The 26,657-nt window shown below is 48.8% G+C and overlaps 1 protein-coding gene and 1 long non-coding RNA gene across 8 annotated transcripts in view; one reads left to right on the top strand and one right to left on the bottom strand.

Annotated features, from left to right (window-relative positions):
• The window catches only part of LOC128880509 (uncharacterized), a 122,511-nt gene extending 116,167 nt beyond the window's left edge, over nucleotides 1-6,344 (bottom strand). For 3 of the 5 annotated variants that reach the window (XR_008457840.1, XR_008457842.1, XR_008457838.1), the window contains exons 1-4: nucleotides 6,217-6,344; nucleotides 3,394-3,594; nucleotides 3,121-3,272; nucleotides 646-941 (exon numbers count right to left, since the gene is read on the bottom strand). This is a non-coding gene — a long non-coding RNA (uncharacterized LOC128880509). The remainder of the gene's footprint in view (nucleotides 1-645; nucleotides 942-3,120; nucleotides 3,273-3,393; nucleotides 3,595-6,216) is intronic. The other 2 variants (XR_008457841.1, XR_008457839.1) reach the window with 2 other exon arrangements.
• LOC128880508 (uncharacterized) overlaps nucleotides 1-26,657 on the top strand; it is a 261,987-nt gene that overhangs the window by 60,740 nt on the left and 174,590 nt on the right. For 2 of the 3 annotated variants that reach the window (XM_054130690.1, XM_054130691.1), the window contains exon 1: nucleotides 6,471-6,853. The exons of the other annotated variant lie outside the window; for it this stretch is intronic. The gene's annotated coding sequence lies outside the window, so the exon portion shown is untranslated. Of the gene's footprint in view, nucleotides 1-6,470; nucleotides 6,854-26,657 lie in introns of those variants that run through there. 3 annotated transcript variants of the gene reach the window in all.

The following is a 26,657-nucleotide window of genomic DNA, read 5'->3' as shown; positions in this document are numbered from 1 at the left end:
AAATCTGGAACGAGATGACGAATTTAGAATTTTAAGCGCGCCTTGCGACTCTGCAATCTGAATACTCATGGCTCCGCGGGGATTTCATAAAATCTCTCCCGACCGTGGGGCAAACAATGCTTTCCAAATCGAATTCGAAGAATCAGGGTGCACCGTCCGCGTATCGGGACCGTCCGAGCCTCCGCCAAAGGGATGGCAAGCCTTTTAGCATTCGAAAGGCTCCGCAAGACCGTACACTTTATATACTAAATTCTAACGAGACATTGACGTAACTATTTACGCTGCAATATACGCTAGTATTTTGTCAATATTTTGATGTTAAAAAAATTGAAGAGTATCGATGACTAGAGGGTCATATGGAACTGTTTGGTCTTCAGCTATTATCTAACGTGTTACTAAATGGTTCTCTTGACACTAAACCTACCGACATTTATTTGTATCTATTTCTACCGTGTTCGATTCAATGACTGGTCTTTACGACACTTTTCTTAATTGTATGAAAAAGTATTTCACTTAATACTAAAGTCAACGATACGTGAAACAATTGTATTTGTAATATTTTCCCTAATAATACACATCAGACATACACATATTTTGATATGAAAAAGAGGAAGGCAAAGAAAATACGTTTATAATCAAACTCACCCCTACCGAAGTTCCTCATCTCGATATCCAGGAGCGTGCGAAGGGATGCAGAGCAGGAGACGATACGAAATGCGAGCATAACTAACTGGCTCCGTACATCCTTCGTCCCCGTTATCCATCAACGGTTAAGCCAGACGCAGACACAACGTCTTTCCTTCGTCGGTGGTCGAGTTAATCCGCAAATCCCAGGACACGTCCAGATCCATCGGCCCCGGATATCCTCCAACGGTGGTAAGCAAAGTGCCCGAACCCTTTCCTCTCCCCTGTCGACGTAACCTTGACTGCCTGGCGCCAGACTGCGAAAATAAGGTGGTCGAGATTGGTGTCTTTGCTCGTAACCGGCCAGCCATTTAAATCTACCAGGTTGAGTAATTTACGAAGACGGAACGCTTTGATCCAATTTCAAGGGGACGCGGATCTTTACCCTTTTAGCGCCACCATTTGAGCGTTTGCGTGAAGTTTATCAAAGGGCAAGGAGGGACCTCTGTCGCGATATCTAATTTAAGTCGACTGACTGCGTTCGTATTACTTACGAGCGTTAATAATTGCGCCTAGGACGTCCCGAATAGATCATCACCCTTTTGCTCGAAACGAAGAATTACGCGCGCGAACATAGCCGGAATTTTATGGTCGCACGGTGAGGCTATATTTGATTCAGCTCGTTGTTTTATTCGGCGTACTACGAGGGGTTAAGTTAGCTTCGATACATTCGACACAGACGAGGAAGAATTACGTTAATATAAACCTAATACATTAAATTGTCGAAATGCCTTTAAAACGCTTCCAGTGCACCACGAGGCTAACACAGATGAGAATATAACCGTACAATGTTGCGTCACTCGCGTCCCGTGTCTGTGACCGCAACGACGGGGAAAGTACGCGTCAATAAACGGATTAAGCAATTCCAGGAAAATTGTGACCGGTGTATGTAAACATCGGTGACGTAGAAGATCCTTGAAACTTGTTTTCGGTTACAAGTAATCTTACTACGCGCCTCTTAGAATTAACACGTTACACTAAAACCGTACCGACGAAAATAATCGAATTCTGAAGCTGGACATCGCAAATTTGTATCGTTAGGGCAAAGATGAAAATTATAAAATATGTTTTTAAATATCAATGTTGTAAACATGTAACGTACAAGCGGTCGCGAATGTGTTGATTCGTCGGTTCCCTATTTCTAAGATTGCTTATTGCGACCAAAATTGCGACCACGAGTGAGACTCGTCAAACTATGGCGATGGGTTAATACCAGCAATGCGCTTTTGATCGCGCGAAACGCTCTCTCGGTGGTAGTTGGCTCCAAACCACCTAGCCACGTATCGAACTTACGTTCGGTAGAGTCGAAGATAGTTCGATAAGATGTTCGATCTAATAACTTTTGATCGCGCACGCAAAAGAGCTGCGAGGAGCCGCGGTATGTACTTACGTACTTACGTAACCGGCCAAGTTTGGCCGCATGTGCGAAGTTTCGAAATCGATACTATCAGGAAACTTGTCGATGAAATTAGTTGATGGTAATACCGTAAAGAGGGCCCGCGTCACGGTTATTAGTTCGAGAGATCGCCCTAATGGCATACTTCGGTGGCACTCGAACCGCCGCCGTGAGAGTAAGATATATTTTAATCTCATTTCTCATTCCCTCTGTGTTCCGCGTTCCGGCCAGCTAAGTGCCCCGACGAGATTCAGCGAGCGTCTAACTTCGACGTTCAAAAATCGGCGCCCTCCTCGTCCAGTACGTTCTCGTTCAGACGAACTTTCGCCAGAACACTCCGAAGGTGCCTAGCGGCGGCTAAAAACTCGGCTAGAAAAGGTCGAAACCCTACGAACGGCTTGTACGAGGCAATTATCGAGCTGATCTGCATAATAACAGTGGCCGCGATTAAAAACGTCTGCGCGTGTGTCTGCCAAGGCTCTAAATTAATACTCCACCGAACTCGAACAAGTGGCTGGAACTTCTCCCGGCCGTACCAAGAAACTCGTCGGGGTCCCGAGGGTTTCATTAAGATATTTCGGCCGAGGCAAACGAGCCTTGCTTATTGCAGTTTTCGGCAGTAATTAGTACTCGGCGGAGACGAACTTCCAGGGCCATTCGTTTCGCGAGCAACCACCCCCTCGTTGCTTCTCGGTTCGAGTCGTGCGAACGCGTCTCACTGTCTGCCGTTAAGCGACGCCTCCGTCGACGTTATCGTTTTTACAACGCGAAGATATAATTGTGCAACGAGAAACTTCGCTGGAAGGACACGAGGGCCACCGAGAAGGACCCTTCGAGTTCCCTCCTGCAGGAGCCCGAGTTTAATCAGCCGGCGAATCGATGGCTTTAATTAAGGAAACGTCTTACAGCGGGATGGCTAGGTGCGGTTACGTTAATACCCTGATGTATACATTCCCTCTATACGAGTGTATCCATATTCGTACATGTACGCGACACAGGCCCACCCTCGCAACACTACCGCAGGACTGTTCGCAACGTACTTTACACCAGCGGACCTCGGAAACCAGGATGGTGCTCCTCTCGTCCTGTCGCATTCTACGATCCAGGGTATAGCTGCTTGTAACTCCTGCTCCCAATCGCGACGTAAGCCTTCCACGTGGGGCGTGAAGAAGCGATTCGTGAAGCAGGAGACCTGGAAAAGAGAAAGCTTGAGCAAAGAGGTTTAGCGAAATGAATTACTTATCGGGCAGCAACTCCAGGTAGGTCATAAAAGACCTCCTGGAGGCCGCAGGCACTCGCGCTGCATCCTTTACCGATCGTAAAGCTATTCCGGGTTTCCTATTTCTATTTATGCTCCGCAAATTGGACCATCCCTCTCGCTCGCGGCGGTAAAATACCCAAGTCGAAAGATTGCTTTTGGAGTGTGCAGTTGGACTCGGTAAGAAGCCTTGACCTTTATCGGCCATACAATCGGGAAATTGCAGTGGAGGATTCGTACCATCGCCAGGATAACGCTGGAACAGACAAGGTGTCCGTAAACTATGATGAAACGCACAAACCTACTTGTTACAAGGATTGATTTCAACGCGTGGTATGTTTCGTTTACAATGAAAAATAAAGAAATATTGGTTTGTCGGGAAAGTCCATGTCGATTTTTAACAGGTGGTACAGGTCTGAGTATATCGAAATGGTTGTGGAACAAAATGGTACTTATAACGCAGAACCTGCGGAAGGATCCCGTGAATTTGACTCTAGGCCAACGTCAGGATTCCGAATCGAGGCGTCTAAATTGGCTGCATCGAGGCGATCGGCGACAACGCGTGAACGATGGTTCCGCACGCATCTCCGACATGCACACGTGCGAAAGAGCGACGCCGTGCGTCACGCCGCCCGGTTTCCCACGCGTGGAGAAACTGGGATAGAGCTCGAGGAGGAAACAGGACGCGCGAGGGAAACACGGAGAGAGAGTAATCCGCTTAGATCGCTCGACACGCATGCCGCGCCGGCGATGTCTCTCTTAGCGAAACAGGGAGTGCGTGTAACGCGGCGTAGATATCGTGGATAGATACAGAGAAGATCCACCGCGGCGGAAAATCGTGGAACATCGCGATTCGCAACGCGCGTCACGCGTCGGGAGACGATGAATCATCGAGGGTACGGGCCGAACTAATTTCAGGAGATACACCGTCCAACGATCTCGCTCCGTAGATAATTACGATAATTGCCATCGGACGTGCCCTCTCGTGGTTTTCAATCGGCACGACGCTGTTACTTTCCCGACGTGTGTGGATACACACGACGTTCGAAGGAGGCGGTGCGGTTACATTGGCTTGGTTCCAGTCGTTGCAATCCCGTAGCTCACGGCCGATCGTTCGACGCGTCGCGAATTTTTCCAGCGTGTGTTTAAGTCGGCCACGCTCCGCTGGGAGACCAAAGGGTTTTTTTCGAAAGCGCCCGGCGTTATTAGCGAACCCAATATCCTGAAACAAGGCCGATGCCTTCGGGGCACCGCTACCCCGGATATGAACGACCGATGTCAAGCTCTTGACAACGATGGATGCGTCGGGGGTGGGGTGGGGGGAGGGGGGGGGGGGGGAAAGGCGAACTTTGACTATTTTGATATCTGTCGGTGGGCACGATGGGGAATCCGACACCTGTCGAAATTAATCGAGCCCTATCGAAACGGTGGATGGAAAACCTCTTCAAACGGTAACGAATCGCGTTTCGCGATTCCCTAAAGTGTTTTTTGCACTCGATTTTTATGGGCTATTCTCTTTAGGATAAGAGAAAGCGGAGTATATCTTCGATTTTATGTTATTATCGAATATCAATGAAATATACTGTTAAATGTATGTACCGATATATGATGAAATATTTGAATATGATAAATATTACAATTATTGCCAGTAGCAAGTATATTGATATTTTTCAAAGGATCGTATGAGAGGAACCGAAAAGTAATGCCATTCTTTTTACATTAAATTCAAACAAATACGTTCTTAATAAGTCTCTATTTTTAATCAGTTACGTAATCATCTTATCGACAGCCTTTTGTCATTTAGTATGAAAATGTTCAATGGCAGATCAAGAAAAATCAATGAGCTCATGAATGATAAACAAATATTGCGATTCACAGATAACAACAGATTAATTTCCGCTCCACCTAATACGAATTTTCCTTGTTTCATGATTTTATTCCTACTCCTCGATTGGAAGTTTTTATTCTAATTTTTACTGCCATAAAAAAGCATGTATTTACTTGGTACATCTAAATTGTATACCTGTATAACGTTCACTATTTCTGTTTAATTATTTTCCACTCTACTAATCAGTAGTTTCTAAAGGAAATACGATTTACAAATCCTATTCAAAAGTAATTAGAGCTTCATAAAAGGTAACAATGTTTATCGCGAAAACGAAGGTAGGAAGCATAACCTACAATTCTAACAGCTCTACTCGCTACCGCGAATTTATTAGCAGTTATCGCGACAAACGAAACACGAAACCATGACCACGGTTGGGTACACGAGGAAACAAAATATCGAGGGAAATATATCAGATATTATCGATAAAAGGTTAAGGTTCGCATTCGGAACGCGCTGTTGAACTGTCAGCTTCCGCTAGAATAAGTTATGCGTTCAGGAAAACACGATCCCGAAAGGTATTTCGCGATACATCAACGACAACGGTCACTATCTTTTAAATTAAACTTGTATTTGTAGCAGAGTTTATAGAACGAAGCTAATCGGATCGCACAATCACTGCAATTGCGTCGGAAAATGCACGCCGAAAACGTTGAATCGTTTCGAATACGAGCCCCACAATTCTTTGAAACGATTATTTCGTGCTTTCCGATCGGACGGTTCGTGGTAGAACGTATGCTCAAATCGAAACAGCAATTCGAAAACGTATTTGCACACTCGGTATTATAATGATGCAATGTGCCGACTCGAAAACGTAAAGGGTAAACGTAAAGGGTACGCTTTGTCAATATCGAGTCTGTGTACGTCGCGACACTGAACATGGACGTTGGACGTTCTACCGACGGGTCGCTACTTTACGTGGCAGTTAACTTCAAAAAACTACGCAAATCCTTTTTCGAGCAATTGTATGCATTACGTGTAATTATCGCTTACCGATATCGTCGACAGCTCGAAATGATGCTTCGTCCCTCGTTGACACAACCACGAACATTCGCAAGATGGCCTCCCACCTCGATTTACGCGGCAAAGTACACACGGACGAGAGCACGAGCAAGTGTGCGTGCGTAGCCGAAAGCACGATCGCGTCGCCAAGCGAGAGAGAGGGGAGGTTCGCAGCAATGCGAACCCGCCCGAACCTCATGTTTCCCGTCGCATCTAACCGATCACAAAGGCTACGGTGGATCGTAAACACATTTGAGCCGACGCGTGCTCACGCAGCCGTTCATCCGCGTTTGTGTACATATAGAAACGCTTAATGTTTCTCGGTTCGATTCACGAGGACACGATCTAAACCCGCCTTGCGTTTACACTTCGATGTCTCAATTAAAAGGAACTGTTCTTCTCGATTTCCGAACGCGCAGCCGCAGCGCATGACGTCACTCGAATCATCTACGTATATAGATATATTGGCGATAGAAATTTGTCTTGTGGCGTCTGGCGGAGCGTGGACCTATGACAAATTAGAGCTTTTGAAGAAGAATCAGGATGGAAATGCTGTAAATTCTGGAGCAGAAGGGATCGCCGGAGCAGGTCAGGGACTCGGAGAACAGGAATTTACGGTATCTTTTCCGTGAGTATTCTCGCAATTGTTATTTTTCGAGAAAAATTTTCCGTGCCGCCATGACGGTCGTTCGCTGGCATCTCTCGCGAACATTAGAATCGAAAAGACGGAGACGCGACAGCGTCTGTACACTCGATAAAAGTAATATCGGTATCCGTTGAACCGTAATTCCGAAGGTAAATACCAGGTGGGAAGTCAACGATCGCGTGATCGCCCTGGTATCTGCCACTAGACTTTCATCCTCTGTTCGATGTACACGAAAACGAGCGCGGGTAATGGATCCATTCGTGGCATGTAATTCGAGTGTTTCGCCATTACCCACTGGAAACTCGTGTTCGTGTACGTCGGCACGAACTGCATTCGGTGCAATGGGCCGCGTCGCGCAACACTGGCTGCACCAATGCGCTGATCTTGAATCGGTAAACTGGCTGGAACTGGCCATGAATTCCCATGATTCCGCGTCGATACGTTTTATCGTACGTAGAAATTGTTTTCGCCGGCTAACGGCCGTCCGTCATGATATTTCCGTGCTCGTAAGGAGAGACTGCAGCACGGGCCGCGGAAAGGTTAATTTGCATGATAATATTTTGATCTCTATAGCGGTCTGACCCACATGTACATAGTGCTGTGCAAGAATGCACGGCTATAGACAGAATTATTCGTTTTACCGTCAGGTTAATAATATTTTTGCCAATGATGCAAACAGCATAGAATGTAAATGGTTTACAAGCAAATGTATATTTATGGGTGCATATTTCGACGAAACAAGTGGAAATCATTTTCGAAAGGCACTGAATTTGCCAGTTCAGGGTAGCGTATGTAAATATGAAATTGCTAGGGAGTTTGTATAATTATTTGGGAAATTTCTGGGAAATTCTATTATCTATTTTATAATAGAGTTACAGTGTAGGATGACTAGAAGACAATATAGAAACCAGAAAGAAAATATTTTATTTTTTTAGACAGACGCACCCCCATATTCCAAGCCTTAATTTTAATTAATTAAATACTTCCTTGTATTATAACATCAAGTTTCTGAATTTCTAACATTTTCTGATATCAATGCACCTACAGTACAGCCGTTCGTACACATCCATAGAATGTAAACTCCCATTTAATTCGAATAGATTTTACCCGTCTTGAATACTATTTGACCCTAAATTCCCCGACTGTTTCTATAGTACTCCCCAGAAAAGGTCGTATATTCCACCTTGCCACAGCTACCGTCGCACAAATGAACCAGTTATAAAATTCCGCGAGACGTTCTCGCCTCGGGACGAATCGAACAAGGGCAAAATCGAGTGGGAGCGCAACGCGTAGAATTTGTATCGTGCGCAATTGCGCCGTAAAATAGGCAGAGATTGCGTTCGACGGTCGTAAGGGGAAGGTGCAAATCCGCGTGGGAGAGGTTTCGCGAGTCCCGCAATCGCGTAACCGTGCTTTCGCTCACGCACGCGAATGCTTTCCCGTCCCGTACCCACCCCAGCCGTCGTAGAATTTGCATATTTATGACTGTTTATAATGTATAATTGACGGGAATCCGCATACCATCGGGGTAAAGCTACAGAGCTAGAGGTTACACTGCCTTCTGCGAGCCGCCAAATCAGATTACCGGCTTTGCATTTTGGCTCGACCTCGGTCACGACCGCCGCAGACCGCGAGCCCCTTCCTCTTCGTCCATTCATTCGGTCTGCTTCGCGTTTCCGTCTCTTACCTCGCCTTCTATCCGAATCGTGCGTCTCTTTTTCCCTTCGCGCGCCGGTGACAAAGTGCCGGTAGCTTTTTGTGAGCTCGCCGCTAGAAGAGGGAGCAATTAAAACCGCCGCCGCGTGTATATGGCAGTGGCTCGATCCCGACAGGGCCAGGTCGCTCTTTCACCTGTCGAGTGTCCCGAAGGACGTGAATTTTACAGCCACGCAATTATGCAAGGAGAGGAACCGCGACTCGCGAATAGTCTCGACGCTCTTAAGCTCGATTATCAAAACGATGAATTATTCACGAACCTATCGTTTAATTATGTGTTCCGCCTCGACGGAATCAAAGACTCGTCGAACACTGACACCTGGTTTCAGGTTATTCGATCTCGATACCAAAGGTGGACACACCCTCGTTTTGTTCTCCAATCAGCTTATCCCGGATTAGGCCTCGCGACGGAACCGATTCACGGGCGATCACCGTTCGATCATTTCTATCTTCCGTCTTGAGAAATTAGCTTTGTTTCCGTTACGAATTATTCATCCGGAAAATTACCATTTGGTGTACGTCGAATTTTCTGTAAATTTCCCAAGTACAGTTTTGTATCACGCGCGATTCTCGAGAAGAGGTTCGTTTCAACATTTCGTCAAGAGCGATAAATCAGTTTATTTTCAATATCCAGTGTTTTAAATTACTGTATCAAATGCTCGCGTGGCGAGGTAACGGGTCAACGATCCCCGCGGGTATTTACGTTCGGAAACGTTCGTTTTTCGGGTTCGTTTTCAGCCCTGTACCGAGAGGTCGAGCGGGTAACGTTTCCCGCGAATTCTTTGCGGTACACGCGATTTCGCCATTGCTCACGCGAATTCCGTCGAAAGGAGCCGCAATTACCCACCGGATCCGGCCAGAAGTAGGTACGTAGCTTTCCACTCGCGATGCGCTCTGTTCTTGATAAAACGTCACAAACGGCTAATTTTCTCGTTAACGAGGAACGTCCGTGTCGTGAGCGCGGGACGAGAGCACGCGTTGCTCTCTCCGGCGTCTCCGCGGAGGCCGCTTTGGAGCTGCTTACACCGTTTGCGCGGTTGGAAACTTTTTCTTGGTAACCTCCGACATCAACTACACTTCGCCGTAACACCCTTTGACCCACCAATTTCCATGGGTCGCTCTTCTCTCGCGTTTTCACGGCGCGCATTCGACGCATCCCGGGCGCGTCGAAAAATTTTGTAAACACCCGTGTTTCCGTCGTTTGTTTTGGCTCTTTTTTCCGGCGGAAGCGCGCGTTGCGCGGAGCGTAGGACACTGCGAAGGGAACATTTTTTTTCGCGATTTTACCACTAGTTCCGCGGTTACGTATCGTTCGAAATTCAACTTTTCAAATTTGGCTTCTTTCGCGTTGCTAAAGTGCTACTTTGAAACGTGGAGGTAAAATGAGTTACATGACACAATTTGCGTCGAAACAAAGGCGCGATTCGTCGAATATTTCGCATTGTTCCCTTTAATCAGGGACTATAAAGATGGGCAATAAACTACGCGACGAGGAGCAAGTGCTCGACGGTGTAACAAATTTTCATGGCTGATGAAACGACGCGCCCAAGGGTGTGTTAAAAGCACCAGGCGTGAACCGTCGCGCGCCAAGCACGCATAAACGTGCCCGAGTACCCGAGGCACGGAAAGGAATACCGTGGCGGAAACGATCTCGTTGGTTTCGGTACTCGCGAGATAGGAAACAATCAAATCTCTCCTATTCGTTGTCCGTGTTCTTGTTTTTATTAAAAACGAAAAACGGGCGAAAATTTTTGCGCATTATGGGGACGAACTCGAGAGCCATTCGTCGCGTAAAATCGCGGCGTAAGTTTGCGCAATCGTAACGACGCGAGCGGTAAAGGGAAAACGCGTGCAGAATGGAAACCAAAAAAGGGAAAACACGCGCGTTGAATAGCCGGTCGCGCAGCCGAAACCATGCGTGATATAACGCGGCGACGAGGTCCGAGCGTCACACGACAAATGGCGAGCCATTTGTGAAATAACGCATCGATAAACCCGCCGGCAAAACGAACGTCAGAATCGCTTCCTACGGCCGTTCCACCCTCCGTTCGAATTCGTCGGACCCTCTGAATGGGGGTGTGGTCGCATCCCTCGAACAAGAAAATACACGGCATTTCGTATTCACCCGTAAAGACCATGACTTCCCGATCGGGGCACGCTCTTTCCGGAATCGCTCTTAAATTTTTATCGATCATCCATCCCCTTTTCCGCTTCCCTATTTCATACCGTCGAAGAGTCGCTCGAATAATAGACCTTTAGGAAATATTTCGATCGTTTTCTGAGGTTCAAGCTCAAAAACATCAAGCAATAAACGCAAAAGCATCTAGAATCTGTAGAGTATTCCTAGCCTTTGTTTCAAGGATTCTCCATATCCAGTGAATGGAGGTATTGGCCGCCAACCAAATTGCGCGGCTCCACGGCGTGTCGCGTTCGAGAGGGACGAAAGGGCGAAAAGGAAGGCAGGGTAAAGGTAGCATGGGGTAGACATGGGCGTGCCAGTCGATGTTTGGTCTCCGGAGAGAATATAGAGGGTGCAAGAGGGTTTGGTCGCTTGGAGAGTGACTGGATGGATCGGCGTCAAAGTGAGGGAGGCTGATGTATATGCATGCTACTCCTGGGTCAGCGGGATGGCTTGAATTACCATAAACACGCTAGATAGTAGGCTAACTGCCGTTGTACCTCTCCGTCCTTGGCCATTCCTCCACCCTCTGCCTTTCCGTCCGTCTGCCTCTTTCGATTCATCAAACTTGGTCTCGAAAAACTCGAAACTTCATTCCCACTTGGCGCAAGAGCGTATTATTAGCCCGATAACAGAACTCGCGAGTATTTTAGTATCGATCTCTTATCAGTTCACCCTCGGTTCATCTTCGAACGTTCGTTCCACCCGTTTTCCCATGCTCCGGACTTTTTTCGCCCGAACTTGAGTGGAAACACTATCGGAATTTCTCTAAGGTTTCCCGAAACCGCAGCAGTGCTGTCCTTAACCCAGAGATATTAAATGTTCGCGAGATCCATCGTCAAGAATGATTTTCGGGCAGCCTCTAATTACGGGTTCTAGGTATATAGCAGCGGGTCTGGAAGGTAAGGCGAGCCGGGGCGTAGCTCCGTCCTTCTCGAGTTTCACGATACCCTAACTTCCCAGTCTGCCTCCCCTCCCGTTTATCGACCTTTGCCGTGCGAGATCACAGAGGATGTCTCCTTGATGTTACTCCCGACGTGGGAGCCAAAGAGCAAGGCCGCCCTTTAGCACGGCTTTATTCGTTTCATGACCGCGTTTGATCGATCCTTCCGCGCGAGATCTCAAACGCCTGGTCCAGGTCGCTCTTTGAATCCTGCGGTGATCCATGACCGAAAACAAGATCGCATCCTCGCGTGTGAACATTTTCGCAAGCTCTTCATCATCGAGAGGACGTCCAGACGAATCCGATAGGGTTTCGGTATCGGGTCCGTGTATCTCAGGCTCGTAGTTAGATTTCCACCGGTGATCCAAAGATAAACGATCGCAGGATTAAAGGACACCGACGTGGAAGGGATGAAATGGATGGAACGAGCGAGGTTTTAATTCAAAAAACAAATGGAACACGATGGAGGAACAGACTGCTTCGACCGCACGCGTTATCCGCGAAGCTTCGGGACGAGGCGAGTCTGCGGCGAGCCGGAAACTTGGCCGCAAAGTTTGTTAGTCGTACACCTGAAGTTGCCTCTCGTGCCCTCTTCTCGCAGCTGCGCGTCGTTGCACGCACAAATCACCCGCGCCGTGCTCGATCGCTTACTTTCCCAGCGGAATCGTTCCGAATCCGAGCACTCGCGAAACAGATAACACGGTTCGAGACCGCCGCTCCAGAGACCCGGCTAGAGAAACCCATCCTCGCTCCCACGCCAGCTTTTTTCAACGCCGTGTATTTCGTTTCGTTTAATTAAATTCGTGAACAGTTCCTTTCGAGTGTCTGGCGAACTCGAGCCGGGCCGGATTCCAACGTTGAAAACACGATTCGCGGAATAATTTAACTTAAACGGCGCCGAGAATGGATGGAAATTCGCGAGATTTCGGCTGGTATTCGAGTCTGGAGAAACTGAAAACCTTCGCATCAGAGTTTTTAATTCAGCGCGGGGCAGGAGGCTGAGAAATACGAGATTTCGCATCGAGTACAACTAACAAATATGGAAATAAGCTCCTCTGGCTTTTATAGACGGGTACAAATTATTTTTGAGATGATTATATTTTGTAGATGGAAATTACGAAAGGAATCCTTTACGGTACTCATTAGCACATTCCCGACATTAACCTCCCTTACGGCATAACCTCCCTTTGTTTATCCTCCCTTAATGAAGATACGCATATGTCGTACTCGTATAATATAAGTGTACATAGACATACTCTACATACAGCAATCATTAAACCGTAACGTTATGCCTTATTAATTATCCCTTCGTCGATCAGAATGCACGACGGTAAATCTCGCAACAGTTTGCAACGCTGTTATGTTTCTGGAGCGATGTCATTAACCCGGGGATCGATGAACCCCGTTCCGGGCGCGATGCCAATGCCTCGTGTGTCATTTGAGCTTTTGTGAGCGGAAAAGATAGCCGCTTTGTGATTTCGTGTACTCGCGCGGCGGGCTTAACACGGGGGATGAAGCGAGCCCGAATGGTTGAAAGGGCGGTCGAAATGGCAGAGTAAACTTGCCCAATGCGTACGGTTATCCATTCGCGAGGCGCTTCTACAGTGCCTCGACTAGAATTAATTGATATCTGTAGGATTTAAAATTGCCAGATCCATTCTTCTATTAGAAAATACAAGATTCCACTAGATTCGTGCGGCGCCCGAACGTTCACAAAACTCTTCCGAATATTTCGCAAGGATTCGATATTCGCTTGTTCGTTCGCATTCGACGCACTCAGCTGGCACGCGATCAGCTGTTATGCGCCATTTTTATCGTCTTCGTCTCGCGTTCGCACCTTTTTCTATGTTTCTTCTACGAGTTCGTTTACCTTAACCGGCTCGGCGATTAACGTTCGTTTCAAACATATCTCTATCGAGATCTGCCATCGTAAACGCGGGAACTCGCGTCCTGGGAATCGACGAGGGGATCAATTAAAAGGATCGCGAGGTAGAAATCGTCGATGCCTCGATATTTTCGCGTGGCTCGAGCCAGAGGGTAGGAATTTCACGAGAGAAGCCCAAGGCCTCCTCCTCGGTGCACTCTCGAATCTTTAGTTGGACTCTTAAGCGGAAAAGCGCGAGCAGCGAAGCGTGTAGAAAGCGTTTCAACGATGCCTGGCGTTCGCTGGATTCTCGAGTGGGTCAGGAAGGGAACTCGAAGGAATGCAATTTTCCTCGAATGCACTTTGTGCTTTCCGTCGTTTCGACGATGAACTTTCTCGTCAAGGCCGGTCACGAACGTACCGAGGTCCGCGATCAATATTGCGTTCACGTGCGCGCCATCGACGACACCGGTCACATTCTTCCACGGTCAATTTCGATGATCGATCGGGTCACCCTTCGGCTTCGACCGGGACAAGTCATTTACCGAGTCTCTTCGTTATCATCCATTCCCTCGGACAAGCGCAAAGGGTGGATTCGAGAAATGAGGGCTGACATTTGCGAATTTTTTTCTGACGACACCAGATGCGTAGTATAGATATCGTTGCGCCGGGTAGTCGAACAACGTGATGAACAGCGAGAATTATAGAAACGAACAAGTTTCGTAACAAGTCGACGCATGACAAAATACATGTGACATACTACCGATACCGTTGGTTCCCACGCCTTATCGAATATTAATGCAACTGGAGGGATGAAGCGCGACGAGTATCGCGTTCCGTGGCTTCCTGGCGGGATTGGCGCGAATTATTTTGCAGTAAAATAACGAGATAAAGGGTCCAGAAGAAAATCGGTGAAACGCGGAAGAAAACAAAGAGTCTGAGACGAAGGCAGGACGAATAGAGCGTCGGCCACGAACCGAGTGTCCTCGAGACAGGTGAAACGGAAAACCTGGGGCGAAGAGTGGAGGGAAACGGGGGTGTGGGGGTGGGGGGACTTTTGAAAGTTATTTAAATTAAATAGACTGTTGGGAAGGGGACAGCAGCGTGGAAAAATGGAGGACAAGATAAGGGTTGATCGTAACGAAGGTAAAGGCTGCGGGGCAGAGGGACGAGGAAGGAACCCCGACGGTATTGATAGCGACAACACCCCTGGATAAAATATAACGCGCGTCTCAGCGCAGGGAATTAAAAGGTGTTTCTGGCCCCTTTTAACGGCCTCGCCTTCGTCCTACGGCTCGAATACGCAAGGAGCCAGACCCATTCGAGGTCGACGCCGGAAGAGGGTGTTTCGTCCCTTCGAACGACGCTGTCTGGTATCTCGGTTCTCTTCTCGATGCTCTGCTAGGGTGGGGAAAGAACGACCGATAATAACTCCCTTTATGTTTCTTCGCTGGCTCGGGGTATCTTGAAACGTAGGAGCGGTCGTCGCTCCGTGCGCGAAATTCCATTCTCTTTGACCGTATCTCGATATTTCGCGCATCCCGTGCGGGCTAAAGATCTAAGAAGGCCTTTGATAGCCCAGCAGATATTACACTTCAACGGTATTAGGTCGGATTGATCTCTTCGCGAGTCCTTTGAATCACGTGCGTCGTTCGTTTAATCGATTTTCCCCGGCGTGCGTTGTACGCGAGCGTTGTGTACATGGTTCGTTTCGTATGCCAGGAATTCTCGAGCCCCACGTCGGCGGAGTTTGTAAACTGGCTCGTGCTTAGCGATCCGGCTAACCTGACGGATCGATCATCCATTTCGGCCCACTCGATTCGTCCGTCGAGGTAAATAGACGGGTATTAAGTTCCCAATAAAAGTAGGAGCGATTCGAGAATGCCTTAATGCAACGCGGATCTCTGTAGCCTCTCCGCTCTCCGCAAGCTAAACCTCTCGCCTCCCGTCCCGTGCCGAAGAGCTCCGGTTACACCAAACTTTTGGCGGCAATAATGGACGCTGCCGCCCCCGAAACTTCGAGTATTGTTTTATCGCCTTTAATACCCACCCCTCAGGTAACGCGGAGTGCCTGCCGCCCTCGTTCGACTTCCATCCCTCCTTCCACTCCGCCGGTTCGCCACACCCCTTTCGCCTCTTTTCATGGCGGTGCTTAACGATAAGTGATTTCGTATGCACGAAAGCGGCTCCCGGGCTCCCTTAATTTCGGCGCTCGTAAAACCCGCGCCGTGCCTCCCGATTGCTCCACTAACCAGACGATTTTTAAGACGAACTTCTCTTAACTCTTCCGAGCCACTCGCCGAGCCATCGCACGCTAATTCCTCTCGTGTAATTCCTCATTCTTCAAATGCAGAATTCCCAGAGTGTGCGCGAAGGTTTCGAGGGGTATCCTTCTATTCGGTACTATTTATTCTTTAAAATTTGTATCAGGTCATCCCGTAAGTTCGGGCTGCAGACTGAGCCAATATTTAATAAAAAAAACTGCGGAAATTTTATAGCGACGGTATAATGGCTATGTCAGAAAGGTGGGAAAATATTGCAAAACTTTTCTTATAACACTTAAGGATGTGTCTCATAAATTAATTCGAGTAGCGAAAGAATAAGTGGCGTGAACGTATGGAGCGACCTGATACAAGATCCCTAATTCTTCAGGAGCACTTGGCGCAACAGCAATCGAGCGTATTTACGCAGACGAACGCGGAACACAGGGTCAACAAAGATAGCGGCAACCACGCGTTCCTAACCTCGTTTGGTTGAGAGTTATTCCGGTAGAAATTGCGCAAGCTGTTGCGGGGACCCTTCGCATCGCGATTAACTGCTAACGAGATATTTCCACTAGAACGTGGTCCCACCCTTGGACAGACCTCGAGAAAAAGATACGACGAACGATACAATTTTTTCCATGAATTGATAACACCCTTCCCCGAGCTTTATCTTCGCCCCTAGCGCGTGAAAATGTTGGCGCTGCGAATAGGCGTTTATCGATTCCTCGAGCGCGTCCCCGAGCGCAGTAAAAACGTAACAGGAGCAGCGACCGACAATAGTTATCGACGATGAATCGTTCGTGGACACCTTGCGCACATGTGCCCCAGGAGGACAGCCCGGATTCACCGTGGAACTACGGTCAAACCATAAAGTCAGTTAGGTAAGCCGCGCCCTTAACAATGGGAAGCCACGCGCCATATGCGTCCCCACATGCCGCGCGTGTCGTCCTCGGTTGCACTTCCAGGCCTTGCGCGCCCTAACGAGAGCACCCCCAACCCCTACCTCGTTCCTCGAGGGTGTCTGCTTTCTTTTTTCCGTGCCATCGACCGTCGAGGGGGTAACGAACACTGTGCCAGTAGGTCGCGTCGACCATCGCGAGCTGCGTGCCTCGAGATCAAACAAACTCTTATTCATCGAGCGCGAAAAATGGCTGGAAAATCTGTTCCACGCGAGCGAGTCCGTTATTCGACGCGATAGGATTACGGTTCTCCGTCGCGTCAGATGCAAACACCGTGAATATCTCCGAGAACGCGTGCGCGGCGAACCCGACGCTTATCGAGAGAACCGCGGCCACGCGTTTACGGGCGCATATTCATAAAGCATGTATCTCGACGGGAGGGGATAGGAAATTTATGAACGGAAGGTCTATCGTTGGAGATCGGTCGGCCAGATCGGCCGGTATCGGTCAAGAAACCGCCAGGGCCCCCTTTGGAACGGCTCTAAAACACCATCCGGCAGAAGGAAGGGTCGGAGGATCGGGTAACACGGGCGCATGAATCTCCGCGGTGGGACCGAAATCGCATTCGAACCGAGCTAAACCCGACGATGTATTCATGGGCACAGAGGACCGCGTGGATATGTGTGGTGTACTGCAAAGTGTCTGCGGTGGTGGCTACCGAAGGGTGGGCTCCAGAGTTCGAGGGGTGGGCGCTGGGTGCTGTGTCGCAGCCTCTATACACAACGGTATCTCTCGCGCATGATAAATCTCCCATCGCGGTTCGGGCCTCTATCGTATCGCTGTAGCTATTTTAATATTTTAAACTTCTACCCTAAACGCGCAGTATATCAAAACTTCCACCATAAATTACTCCTCGTCTCCCTTCCGCGATCCCTCCCCGACGTTCATCCCTCGTCGCTTCTGTTCTTTTCGGCCCTCCGCGTTTCGCACTTGCCCTTTCGGTCCGCGCCACGGGAAATTAACGGCCAATGGCGTCGACGACGTTTACCCGCTGGCAAAATGCTCGCCTGGAAAACGCGGACCTCCATTGCCGCGGTGGCTGCTCAATTAATGCCGCTGGATTCGTCTTGTTCCGCGCAAACAACAGGGGAAATTCCATCGAGTAGAAAGCTTTCGATGGAGATTTTTGTCGGCGAACACGACCACCGCGGTGCTGGAACGAGGTCGACTTTCGATGACCCTCTCGAGGAGCGTAATAAGGAGGGAGTGAAAGGACAAGTGCCTTTGGACTCCAAGGGGAGGCTTTCAAAATGCACAAGAATTCCATATACTGTTGGTGATCTATTTATTCTATTCAGAGTCGCGCTCTATACGTCGTCGTACCAAATCGTGCGATACGTTGCGCAACCGTGAACGATGTAGGGGGATCGGCGAGAGTAGTTGAACGTTAATTAGAGACATAACCTTTAACTGCATCCTCGTAAACAAGGTCTAGGAACTCGTGACCGAACCAATTCCACGATCGTGCTCCTCAGACGAACATCGCGCTAATTCTCTTAATCAGCGGTGCTTAACCACTGACTAAGACTTGGTTAGTCGATGAAAAGGGAATATTCTTACGGCATCGAAGCCGGCTACATTTCTCTCTCGTTACTAATGAAATTAACGAAGCGACCCTACGTGTTATTTAGTCGTTCAATTATTTCCGAACAACATGTCAAGGGAAACTTTGAACAATGCTCGCCGCGTTTTCACCCGGAGTGAATGGATTTCGGTCCAAAGTGGCTGCAACCGGAGATCCCGGTGGCGTGGTTCGCGTGCTCGGTTACGAGTTAAATACTCCCCGACTGTGTAACCGATAATCGGCCAACGAGATGCACCAGAACTGCATTCCTGACTGGAGATTCCGCGAGGCTGCGGAGCCTGTTGAGTTTCCGCGAGGGAATGCGGTACGCGTGTATATCGATTCGCGGGGTCGTCCGTTATGCAAGCACGATTTCTAGCACCCGCGTGCTCCGATGCCCCGACTTCCACCCCCGTCGAGTTCACCTCTTCGGGAGGAATGCATAATTTAAATGTCCCGCGCCCCAGTTTCTCTTCCTTTCCGAGGGAATCGGTGAATGCCATGCCGATCCTTCTCTGTGAATTACAGCCAGCCCTTGGTATTCATACCCTCCTACTTTCGGACTACTTCTCCCCAGCGTTTCAACTTTTTATCAGAAGCCTCGATGATTCGCGAGAAATTAAAACGATCGCGGACAAAGGTGCAATTTGTTTCCTTTGCTCGAAACGGGAGGGAAGCAAGCGTCTTCGGCGATGAGACGCACGGCGCGTAATTAAGTCCGAGAGGAATGCGACGCGGAAGAATGGAATTAACGGAAGCAAGATTTTCTTTAGCGGAGAAATACCCTTTTGCTGACGTGAATAATATTAGCGCGAACGAGTCGTATCTCTGTTATAAGGACCTCCAGAAAAGAGATATCTGAGGGAAGACTGTATCAAGAGTTACTATATTTGTATGACCATATTTTTTTTAGATGCACGTTTTGTGTACGGATCGAGCCTAGCAACCCCTTCGATCCTGTATGGGAATTCGACTTGCGAGCCGCGCGAGGCTCTGGTTGTTAACCCGGTCGTGGGTTTCGACGGTTAATGCACTTTGCTTCCGGATAATCAGACGAACATTGTTTGCCGAGTTACGAAACGCTGCGCCACGCGAAATAGAGTTAGAAGCCACACGCTGTGTGTAGCCGCGCGTATCCTTTGGGACACCCGATGGTTGGTCGCGTCAAGTACATCGGCGACCAGACAACCGAGAGACGCGGCAGGACTTGCAGAATTCCGAGGATGCTCGGACTTGTCCTCTGCCTCCTCGTCCAACCCAGTCGACTCCCTTTTCCTTCTTCGTTCTCGGCCGCTGCACTTTTAGCCGCTCGACGGGCTTTCTTCGCCGACTAAACTCGAGTTAACCGAATGACGGTAATTCGTTTAGAAGCCTCGCTGTCGGGGCCCGCGCGTTGTTCCCAGTTTTACGCGGCTTAATCGTTGGAATTACGCCCGGAACTCCATCCAAGCGGAACTTGGCGAAAGTTCGACGATACAATTTACAAGGGCGGATAACTGGATCGCGGGCTGCTCGGGGACGAGCTCGTTCGATTGTTTTTCATGGCGATAACGAGTCGCTGATGGAGTCGGTGGTATCTTTTTACATTATGATTTAGGGATCATCTAATGCATCTACAAGTTTGTTCTACTTTAGATCGGTAAAATCTAATCTCGCTGTCTCGTTTCCGAGGCGAAGCTACGGAATTCGATATTCCTTGGTCGTTATGGCAATCCTCGACGGTGCGTACAAAAAGGGAAACCCCTCGTCTTGAACGATGGTGTATCCAAGGTACCTCTTTGGGAGGAAATATCCAGAAATTCGACAAAATAAACGTGCATTCGAAACAAAGTACGGTCCGAGTCGCCAAAGGTAGGAGCAATATCGAAGGGAGACGGAAATGTTTGCAAATATCTATAATAGAAGTGGGGGGGGGGGGCCGGCGGCGGGGTTAACGATAGGGAGAAATGGGAAACGAGCTCGTTTATCGAGGTCCGCGGGAGTCGGGGGTTCGACACGGATCGGTCAGAGAAGATTGGAACGCGCGGTGGCTTTATGGAAACCAATAGGAAGGGTGTGTATATTAAAGCGGTTATCGATAATCGAAATTATCCCGAATTATTATTAGTTTGCGTGCTCGAAGCGACGGCAGTCTCTCTCTCCTCCCCTCGATTCGATTACGGTTCCGTTCCGTCTCGTCGGTTTGGGACGGGGTCGTCCGTTACCCCGAAATCCATTTTACCACGGTGAATGGCGCACGCATCCGCGCGCAATGACGCGGTGCAGCTCGTGGCTCGCCGTATTAACGGGGAAGTAGGTTGTCGGCGAAGTTTAGATTACGCCGAACTTGCGCTCGAGTTACGTTAATTTGTGTCAAGCGACGATTACAATAACGCGTCGATCCCGTGGAATTTCGGGGAGGGTAAGTTTCCGCGAAACACCGCGAGAGTGCGAAGTACCGCGGTCCACGGTTGCTCGTAACTTCGCGTACACCAAGATCCCCGGCACCTTTAGGAAATTGATCATTTTCACCCAGGTTGCTCGGCAACTTCGTACCTCGACAACAATATCGCCGCACGGCGTTTGTGGCTACCGTGAAACGGTCTCGCAGAAGTAAATTGGTTAGACGGATGTATCATAACGCCGAAGACGTGTAAAGCGATACCCGAAAGAACCCTTTCGCACCCTTCGTATTCGTACCCTATCCGTTGATTAGAGTAGTCAACTCCGAGACCATTTTTCTTGGATCTAAACTAATTAAATTCAGTTTAGTTCATTAAAACATAATGATGAATTGTGAGCAGTACAGGTGGCCTTAGGAATGCAGATGGTTAACTTTGATCACCTCCCTCTACCCGATTCTTTGAAGCGTCTATAGCACACCCAAAACAAAGTGTCCCTCTAACAACATTCTCCCCCAATTCCATTATTTTATACATCCCCCTCTAGATTGCGCGCATATTTGATGACCATAAAGAACTCGAGGGGGCAGGATCCACCAGAATCTATCGTAAAACTAAAATACGATCCCCGTGGCTTCTAAAGAATCCATGAAACCGTGATCTACAGCGCGCATGGAAATTTTTGGAAAGCGGCTTCTGAAATAGCAATAACGAGCCTGTTTTATATTCCTTCCCGCGGCTCCCATGGGCATGAAATTCGTTCCGGATCGTTTCTGTGGCAAACGGCGTCGCCAATCGAACCGCGACCCTCGTCGGACGACAGTTTAATACGCATCAAATGGTCGGGACACGCGCTGGTAAAAAAAAAAAAAAAAAAAAAACGAACGCGTTTCCCTCGGTGTATGAATCGCGGTGCACGATGACGCGTACGTGACGTGCTCCGTGGGCACCGGATAGGGTTTTGATTCGAGCCCAGACGTGAATTGGGTTGAATCTGGAGCCGCGTCTCGGGACGTCCCCGAGGCGTCGCTAGCGCGGATCTAATGGAGACGTTTCCCGGTACGAGACCCGATTTACAATTCGATCGGACTTAGCAATAAGTTTCGCCCAGCTAGTATTACCTGTCAGGTGTGTCAGCGGACCGATTGCCTCGCTCTCGGTATTTTGTCGTCGGATCGATCCTCGCGACACGACGCGCTGCACCTTCGCCCAGGAACCCGTGCCGCTGGCATCCAACGGGAACTCGACGTCCTCACCGCGAGCTAAACTTGTACCGATAATTCAGCGCTGGGAACTCGCGCGGCTCGGCTTCCACGTTAACTCAAGTTTCGCGAGACTTGGAACAAGTGTCTGTCGCGGCTTGGACCGGAATGGCCGAAGAAATTTCACTTCGGTATTCGACGAACCCGTCTCCCCCGACGGATTTTCGATCGATTCTCGAGCAGGACTCGTTTAACGTTAACAACGTCGACGTTGCCCTTTTACCGTCTGGCGTCGTTACTGTTATTATTACGAGCCCGGTGGAGAACAATTTGTAAAGCATCGTTACAGCGATAAATGATATTACGAATCCGCGCCTCGACGTTCGTGGTATCGACACGCGTCCTGGTAATCGTTGGACTAATGCGGCGGAAAACGAAATATCCTCTCGGCTATCGTTTCCACGAGTCGAGCTTTACGGTTTCCCCTTCGATCCGCGCCGATTTACCGCCAATTATGGAGTCGATTCGATGGATTACGTTCGTCGGTTCATAGAGAGCACGCAACGAAAATAAAAATTATTCTGGCAATTTGATTAAGGGCGCAGTTACTTTCCGCGATTAAATCGCGCGCGTCTGAACGTCTATGCGTTTAATTATGGTAACGTTTCGGCTCAAAGGAGCACTCCATAAAAGCAACCCAGCGATTCGTGAACGCGATCCGGTGGAAACGGGGCTACCGTTGCAAAGCTAAGCCAAAATTGGCAGCCGCTACCTCGTTCCTTTCGCGAAATTAATCCAGAATTAACATTGACCCGGCGACTTTCGATCGGCGGTTGCGGTAGCGAACGTGGCAGTGGTCGCGGGGAATACCCCGCAGGAGCGGGCTCGGTCGCCATGGACCAACGCTTCGCGTCACTGTAACGTGTCACGTGCACGCAACTCGCGTGGCCGCCGGCTTGTCGACGCTGCGTTTGACAACGTACACGTGCCAGCCTTTCTCACGGACATCGGTTAGCGCGAAGGACGTCTGTCGCGGTCACGAGGACGTCGAACGCTCCTGGCTCCTTTGGGGTTGGTCCGACCGAAATTGGACACTTTTTGGAACGAACCTTTGGACACCTCGAGACTTTGAGACGATGTACGTTTCAGCTTTAGCTAGGAGTCTCTCGAACGATTTTTCGAAATCTTTGAAAATTGACGAGTTCTCGATGCTTTATTATCAATAAGTTGTCTAGTTATCTCCACTGTTAATAATAGCTTCGATAAATTTTCTTTCGTCCGAGCGAGTCTTTTTTGACGATGAAATGTGCTGTTCTATGACCCTGCTGTCTTGTCGGGTTCGAATTTCTCTAACAGATCCTCGTCGTTTTCGAAGAAGTGTACTTAACAGTAGCAATAATGAACTCGCGTCTGCTCGACCGCCAAGAGGAACAGAAGCGTCGTCCGGTCGGGGGTTGTCGGGGTTCGTGAAAAACGAAACGCGTAAAGAATAAAGGAGCGTCGCGGCGATGGTAGGCCAGAGCGTGGAGCAACGATTCAAAACCGTGAAATGCTCGCGGGAACCTGAAGCGCCGCGATGTTTGCAATTAAAGCCGATTAAGCGCACCCTCTTTTCTACTCAATTCCCCGAACAGTCTCCTCTTAAAAGGCGGAAGGTTTCGCGCGCTATCCGCCACCGCCGCCTGCAACCCCCGCCTCCCCCTGCGACCCTTTCAGGCCGACAGACCGACACGTATTTCGAAATGGATGCAAATTTACTGTTGCGTACCTCTTGCTCTCCCGAGGGCGAAAGCTTTACGCTTTAACGATGCTTCACCCCTCCGCGCACCTGCGGAACGCATTAATTGTCCGTTGGTTTCGAGTCCGCGGGATTTTCGTCTCGTATTAAATGTAAATCGGATTTCCCGCTAACCGTCGCAAATTACTTTCCTCGACTCGCTCTCTGATGTGCTTAAACCGAAACGTTTATCTTTATGTAAATAGCCGGCCTCCTTTCTCTCGCTACTACCGATACGTCGAAAAACTCTCTATCTTTTGGACGCTCTTGTGCACTGACAGGACTATCTACTGTTCAATTAACACGTTCACGACCGGTTGATGTTCTACGTTTCTAATACCGAGTAAAATAAGATTTTCATAATTTGGAATAGAAATCAGGAGTAGAATTTGAAGTGACGTGAATTCCGTCGTGTACTTTGTTCTACTCTCTCAAGATAGGTTCGTGCTTTGTCAACAGCAAATTATAAGGTAATCTTAAACGTATCCTTTGAAACCACGATTGATCCCAAAAACGATCCAGAGTGCCACCACTGACCCAACGAGACTCCCTGCTGGTATATTTGCGAATTTAAAGCGGCCCGTGTCGATACGCGACAGGACGATGTTTGACGTAACGCCGGGATGAAAAGCTGTTCCCGGTGGAAAGTTTCTGACCGATATCCATAGAAAGTTCGTTTCCGTTTCAGCGTCGTATCGATGAAAACTCGGAAAGTTCAATCGGTTTCGCGACTCGTGCACATATCTGACGACAATATCCCGCCTCGAATGTCGGTGAAATACTTTTAAAGAGCGCAGATGGAGTACAATGGCGCGAACGGGAGAAGTTAAAGCGATCGTGCCTCGACCCGGTGAATTCAATGGAAAGATATGGCTCGAGGTTCGAGAAGACTCGGACCAACTAGGCTTAAACAATTATCGGGACAACTCGGACAGCTTTCGTTACGGTAGAGTGGATTTAAAATTCCGATCGACCAGGTGCCAATGGTGAATGGACTCGCGGTTAATACTCGAAAATATCGGCAGGGTATCGATAAAACTCTGGAAACCGAGGTTGACTCAATTTCGCTGAACTTCCGGTAGTTCCGCAACGCTCCCTTCGCTCGATCTACAATTTATCGTCTTCCTAATACACTTGCGCATGCACTTAGCAAGTTCGCAGACAGGATTTGCATACATCGGCACTGAGCGATACGGGACGAGGGAAACTGAGAGAGAGAGAGAGAGAGAGCTACGGTGAGGCACTTACGCCGAGGTACCCTGGTTTGCGCTCACTTTCGTGGTGTCAAAAATATTAGAACTATGTATTCGAAGCGAAGCGTTCAAATGTTATTTACAGGACTGTTCTTAGCTTGCTTAACGTTGATTAGCGTAGGTAATAAAGCAGTGGATAGAGGTGGACGAAGAGGGGTTTCACGGAAGCTCGAGGTTGTCTTCGTGGCTCTGATACACCTAATTTGCAACTTATTACCACAGGTGGGGGATTCAACGAGGGTTTAAAAAAGCACGGCTGGATTTACGATAAGCGCAGAATGGGAATGGCCGCGCGCATGCCCGCGGTGATTTATCAGCGCCGCGAACGAGCACATCGTCGCGAGCATTAACGCGTCTCGTTCGTTATTTAGGGACACCGATAGAATTAATAGAAACGTAAACCACGCTCGTCCCGACGTGCTACATTTACTCCGTGATTCCCCATTACTTGACACTTTACGTATACATATCTCAAATAAATAATAACCGATATAATTCCACGATTATTTACGCGAACAGGGGTTAATCGCTTGGTGGCCACCAGCTAGGGTAATTGATAAGCTGCTGTCCCGTGCCGTCGGAAAACTATCAGAAATATTTAATACGCTTTCAGCGAATAAGGACGTGTCTCTCGTACTCCTTTAGGAGGGAAAGCTACTCGAGTCACGAGAGGTCCTCTTTGCGCTGACCACTATAGCAACTTGATTCTTCCACTGTAACTTTCTCGAGTAGGGCCACCCCTCACGCACCCTTAGAAACTGAATTCCAAGTTTCAAGACCGCGAAAGTGATGCCAATACTTTTCGAAACATGATAACAGATCAGCACACCGTATCGAATGCCTTTCTAAACCAACTAAAAACAGTATGTTCCCCAATTCTGATCCTTTTCTAAAAAAAAAAAAAAAAAAACTCTGAACGTGCCCTACACCAGAGCAGAAAGAATCGAGAGATCGGTTGCTATCCATATCTACGGTTCCAGTAAATTCTCCATCCGCGTTCGGCGAACCCAGCGAAATCAGAATGCGGGGAACGGTATCTCGCGTACGGGGAGCTATCGATAACGCGAGACCGAATAAATATGCCGCGTCTCTCGATACTACGGGCGATATTCCAATGCGCGTCGCTTGCACTCGATCGCGTACAGTTACGCGTTACAGGCCAGACCACCGTGCAACCATGTATTACCGCGGCGAGGTGGCTCGGGGTGGGTGGGTGTCAGGTAAGAATCGCGGCGTGTGCACGTTTGCACGAGGAAGTCTGCGCGGAGATACACCGACTCTAAAACGCTCGGCGGAAGCGTGTACGCGGTCGGTCGCGAGAGGGATACACGAGGCGATGCCTCACGGACCATTTCCTAGGAAACCGTGCTCGGGATACGTAGCCACGTCCTGCACCCATCCTCTATCTACCTCGGGTACGGTTACTCGCGAGACGAACGCTGGATCTACTTTTCTGCGTCGCGTGACTGGGGATAAAGAGCTTAGCCCGTTCAATGCGTCTCTTTGGTTGCTCGTGATAAGTTTCTTCTTCGTGAAATCAGGAACGGCTGTCGGGGATTCTCGAACAGTTAGCGGGAGAGGCCAGAGTTTGGTGAGCCAACAGATGATCGAAATTTATAGAGTATCGTTGGATTCTTGCGAAAAAATCGTTAGATTATAATTTGATACTGATCCTAGGTTCGAT

Source organism: Hylaeus volcanicus, chromosome 7 (genome assembly GCF_026283585.1).
Source record: "Hylaeus volcanicus isolate JK05 chromosome 7, UHH_iyHylVolc1.0_haploid, whole genome shotgun sequence".
Taxonomy (NCBI): domain Eukaryota; kingdom Metazoa; phylum Arthropoda; class Insecta; order Hymenoptera; family Colletidae; genus Hylaeus; species Hylaeus volcanicus.
The sequence above is the reverse complement of the archived record's forward strand: the minus strand, read 5'-3'. Positions and strand labels throughout refer to the sequence as shown.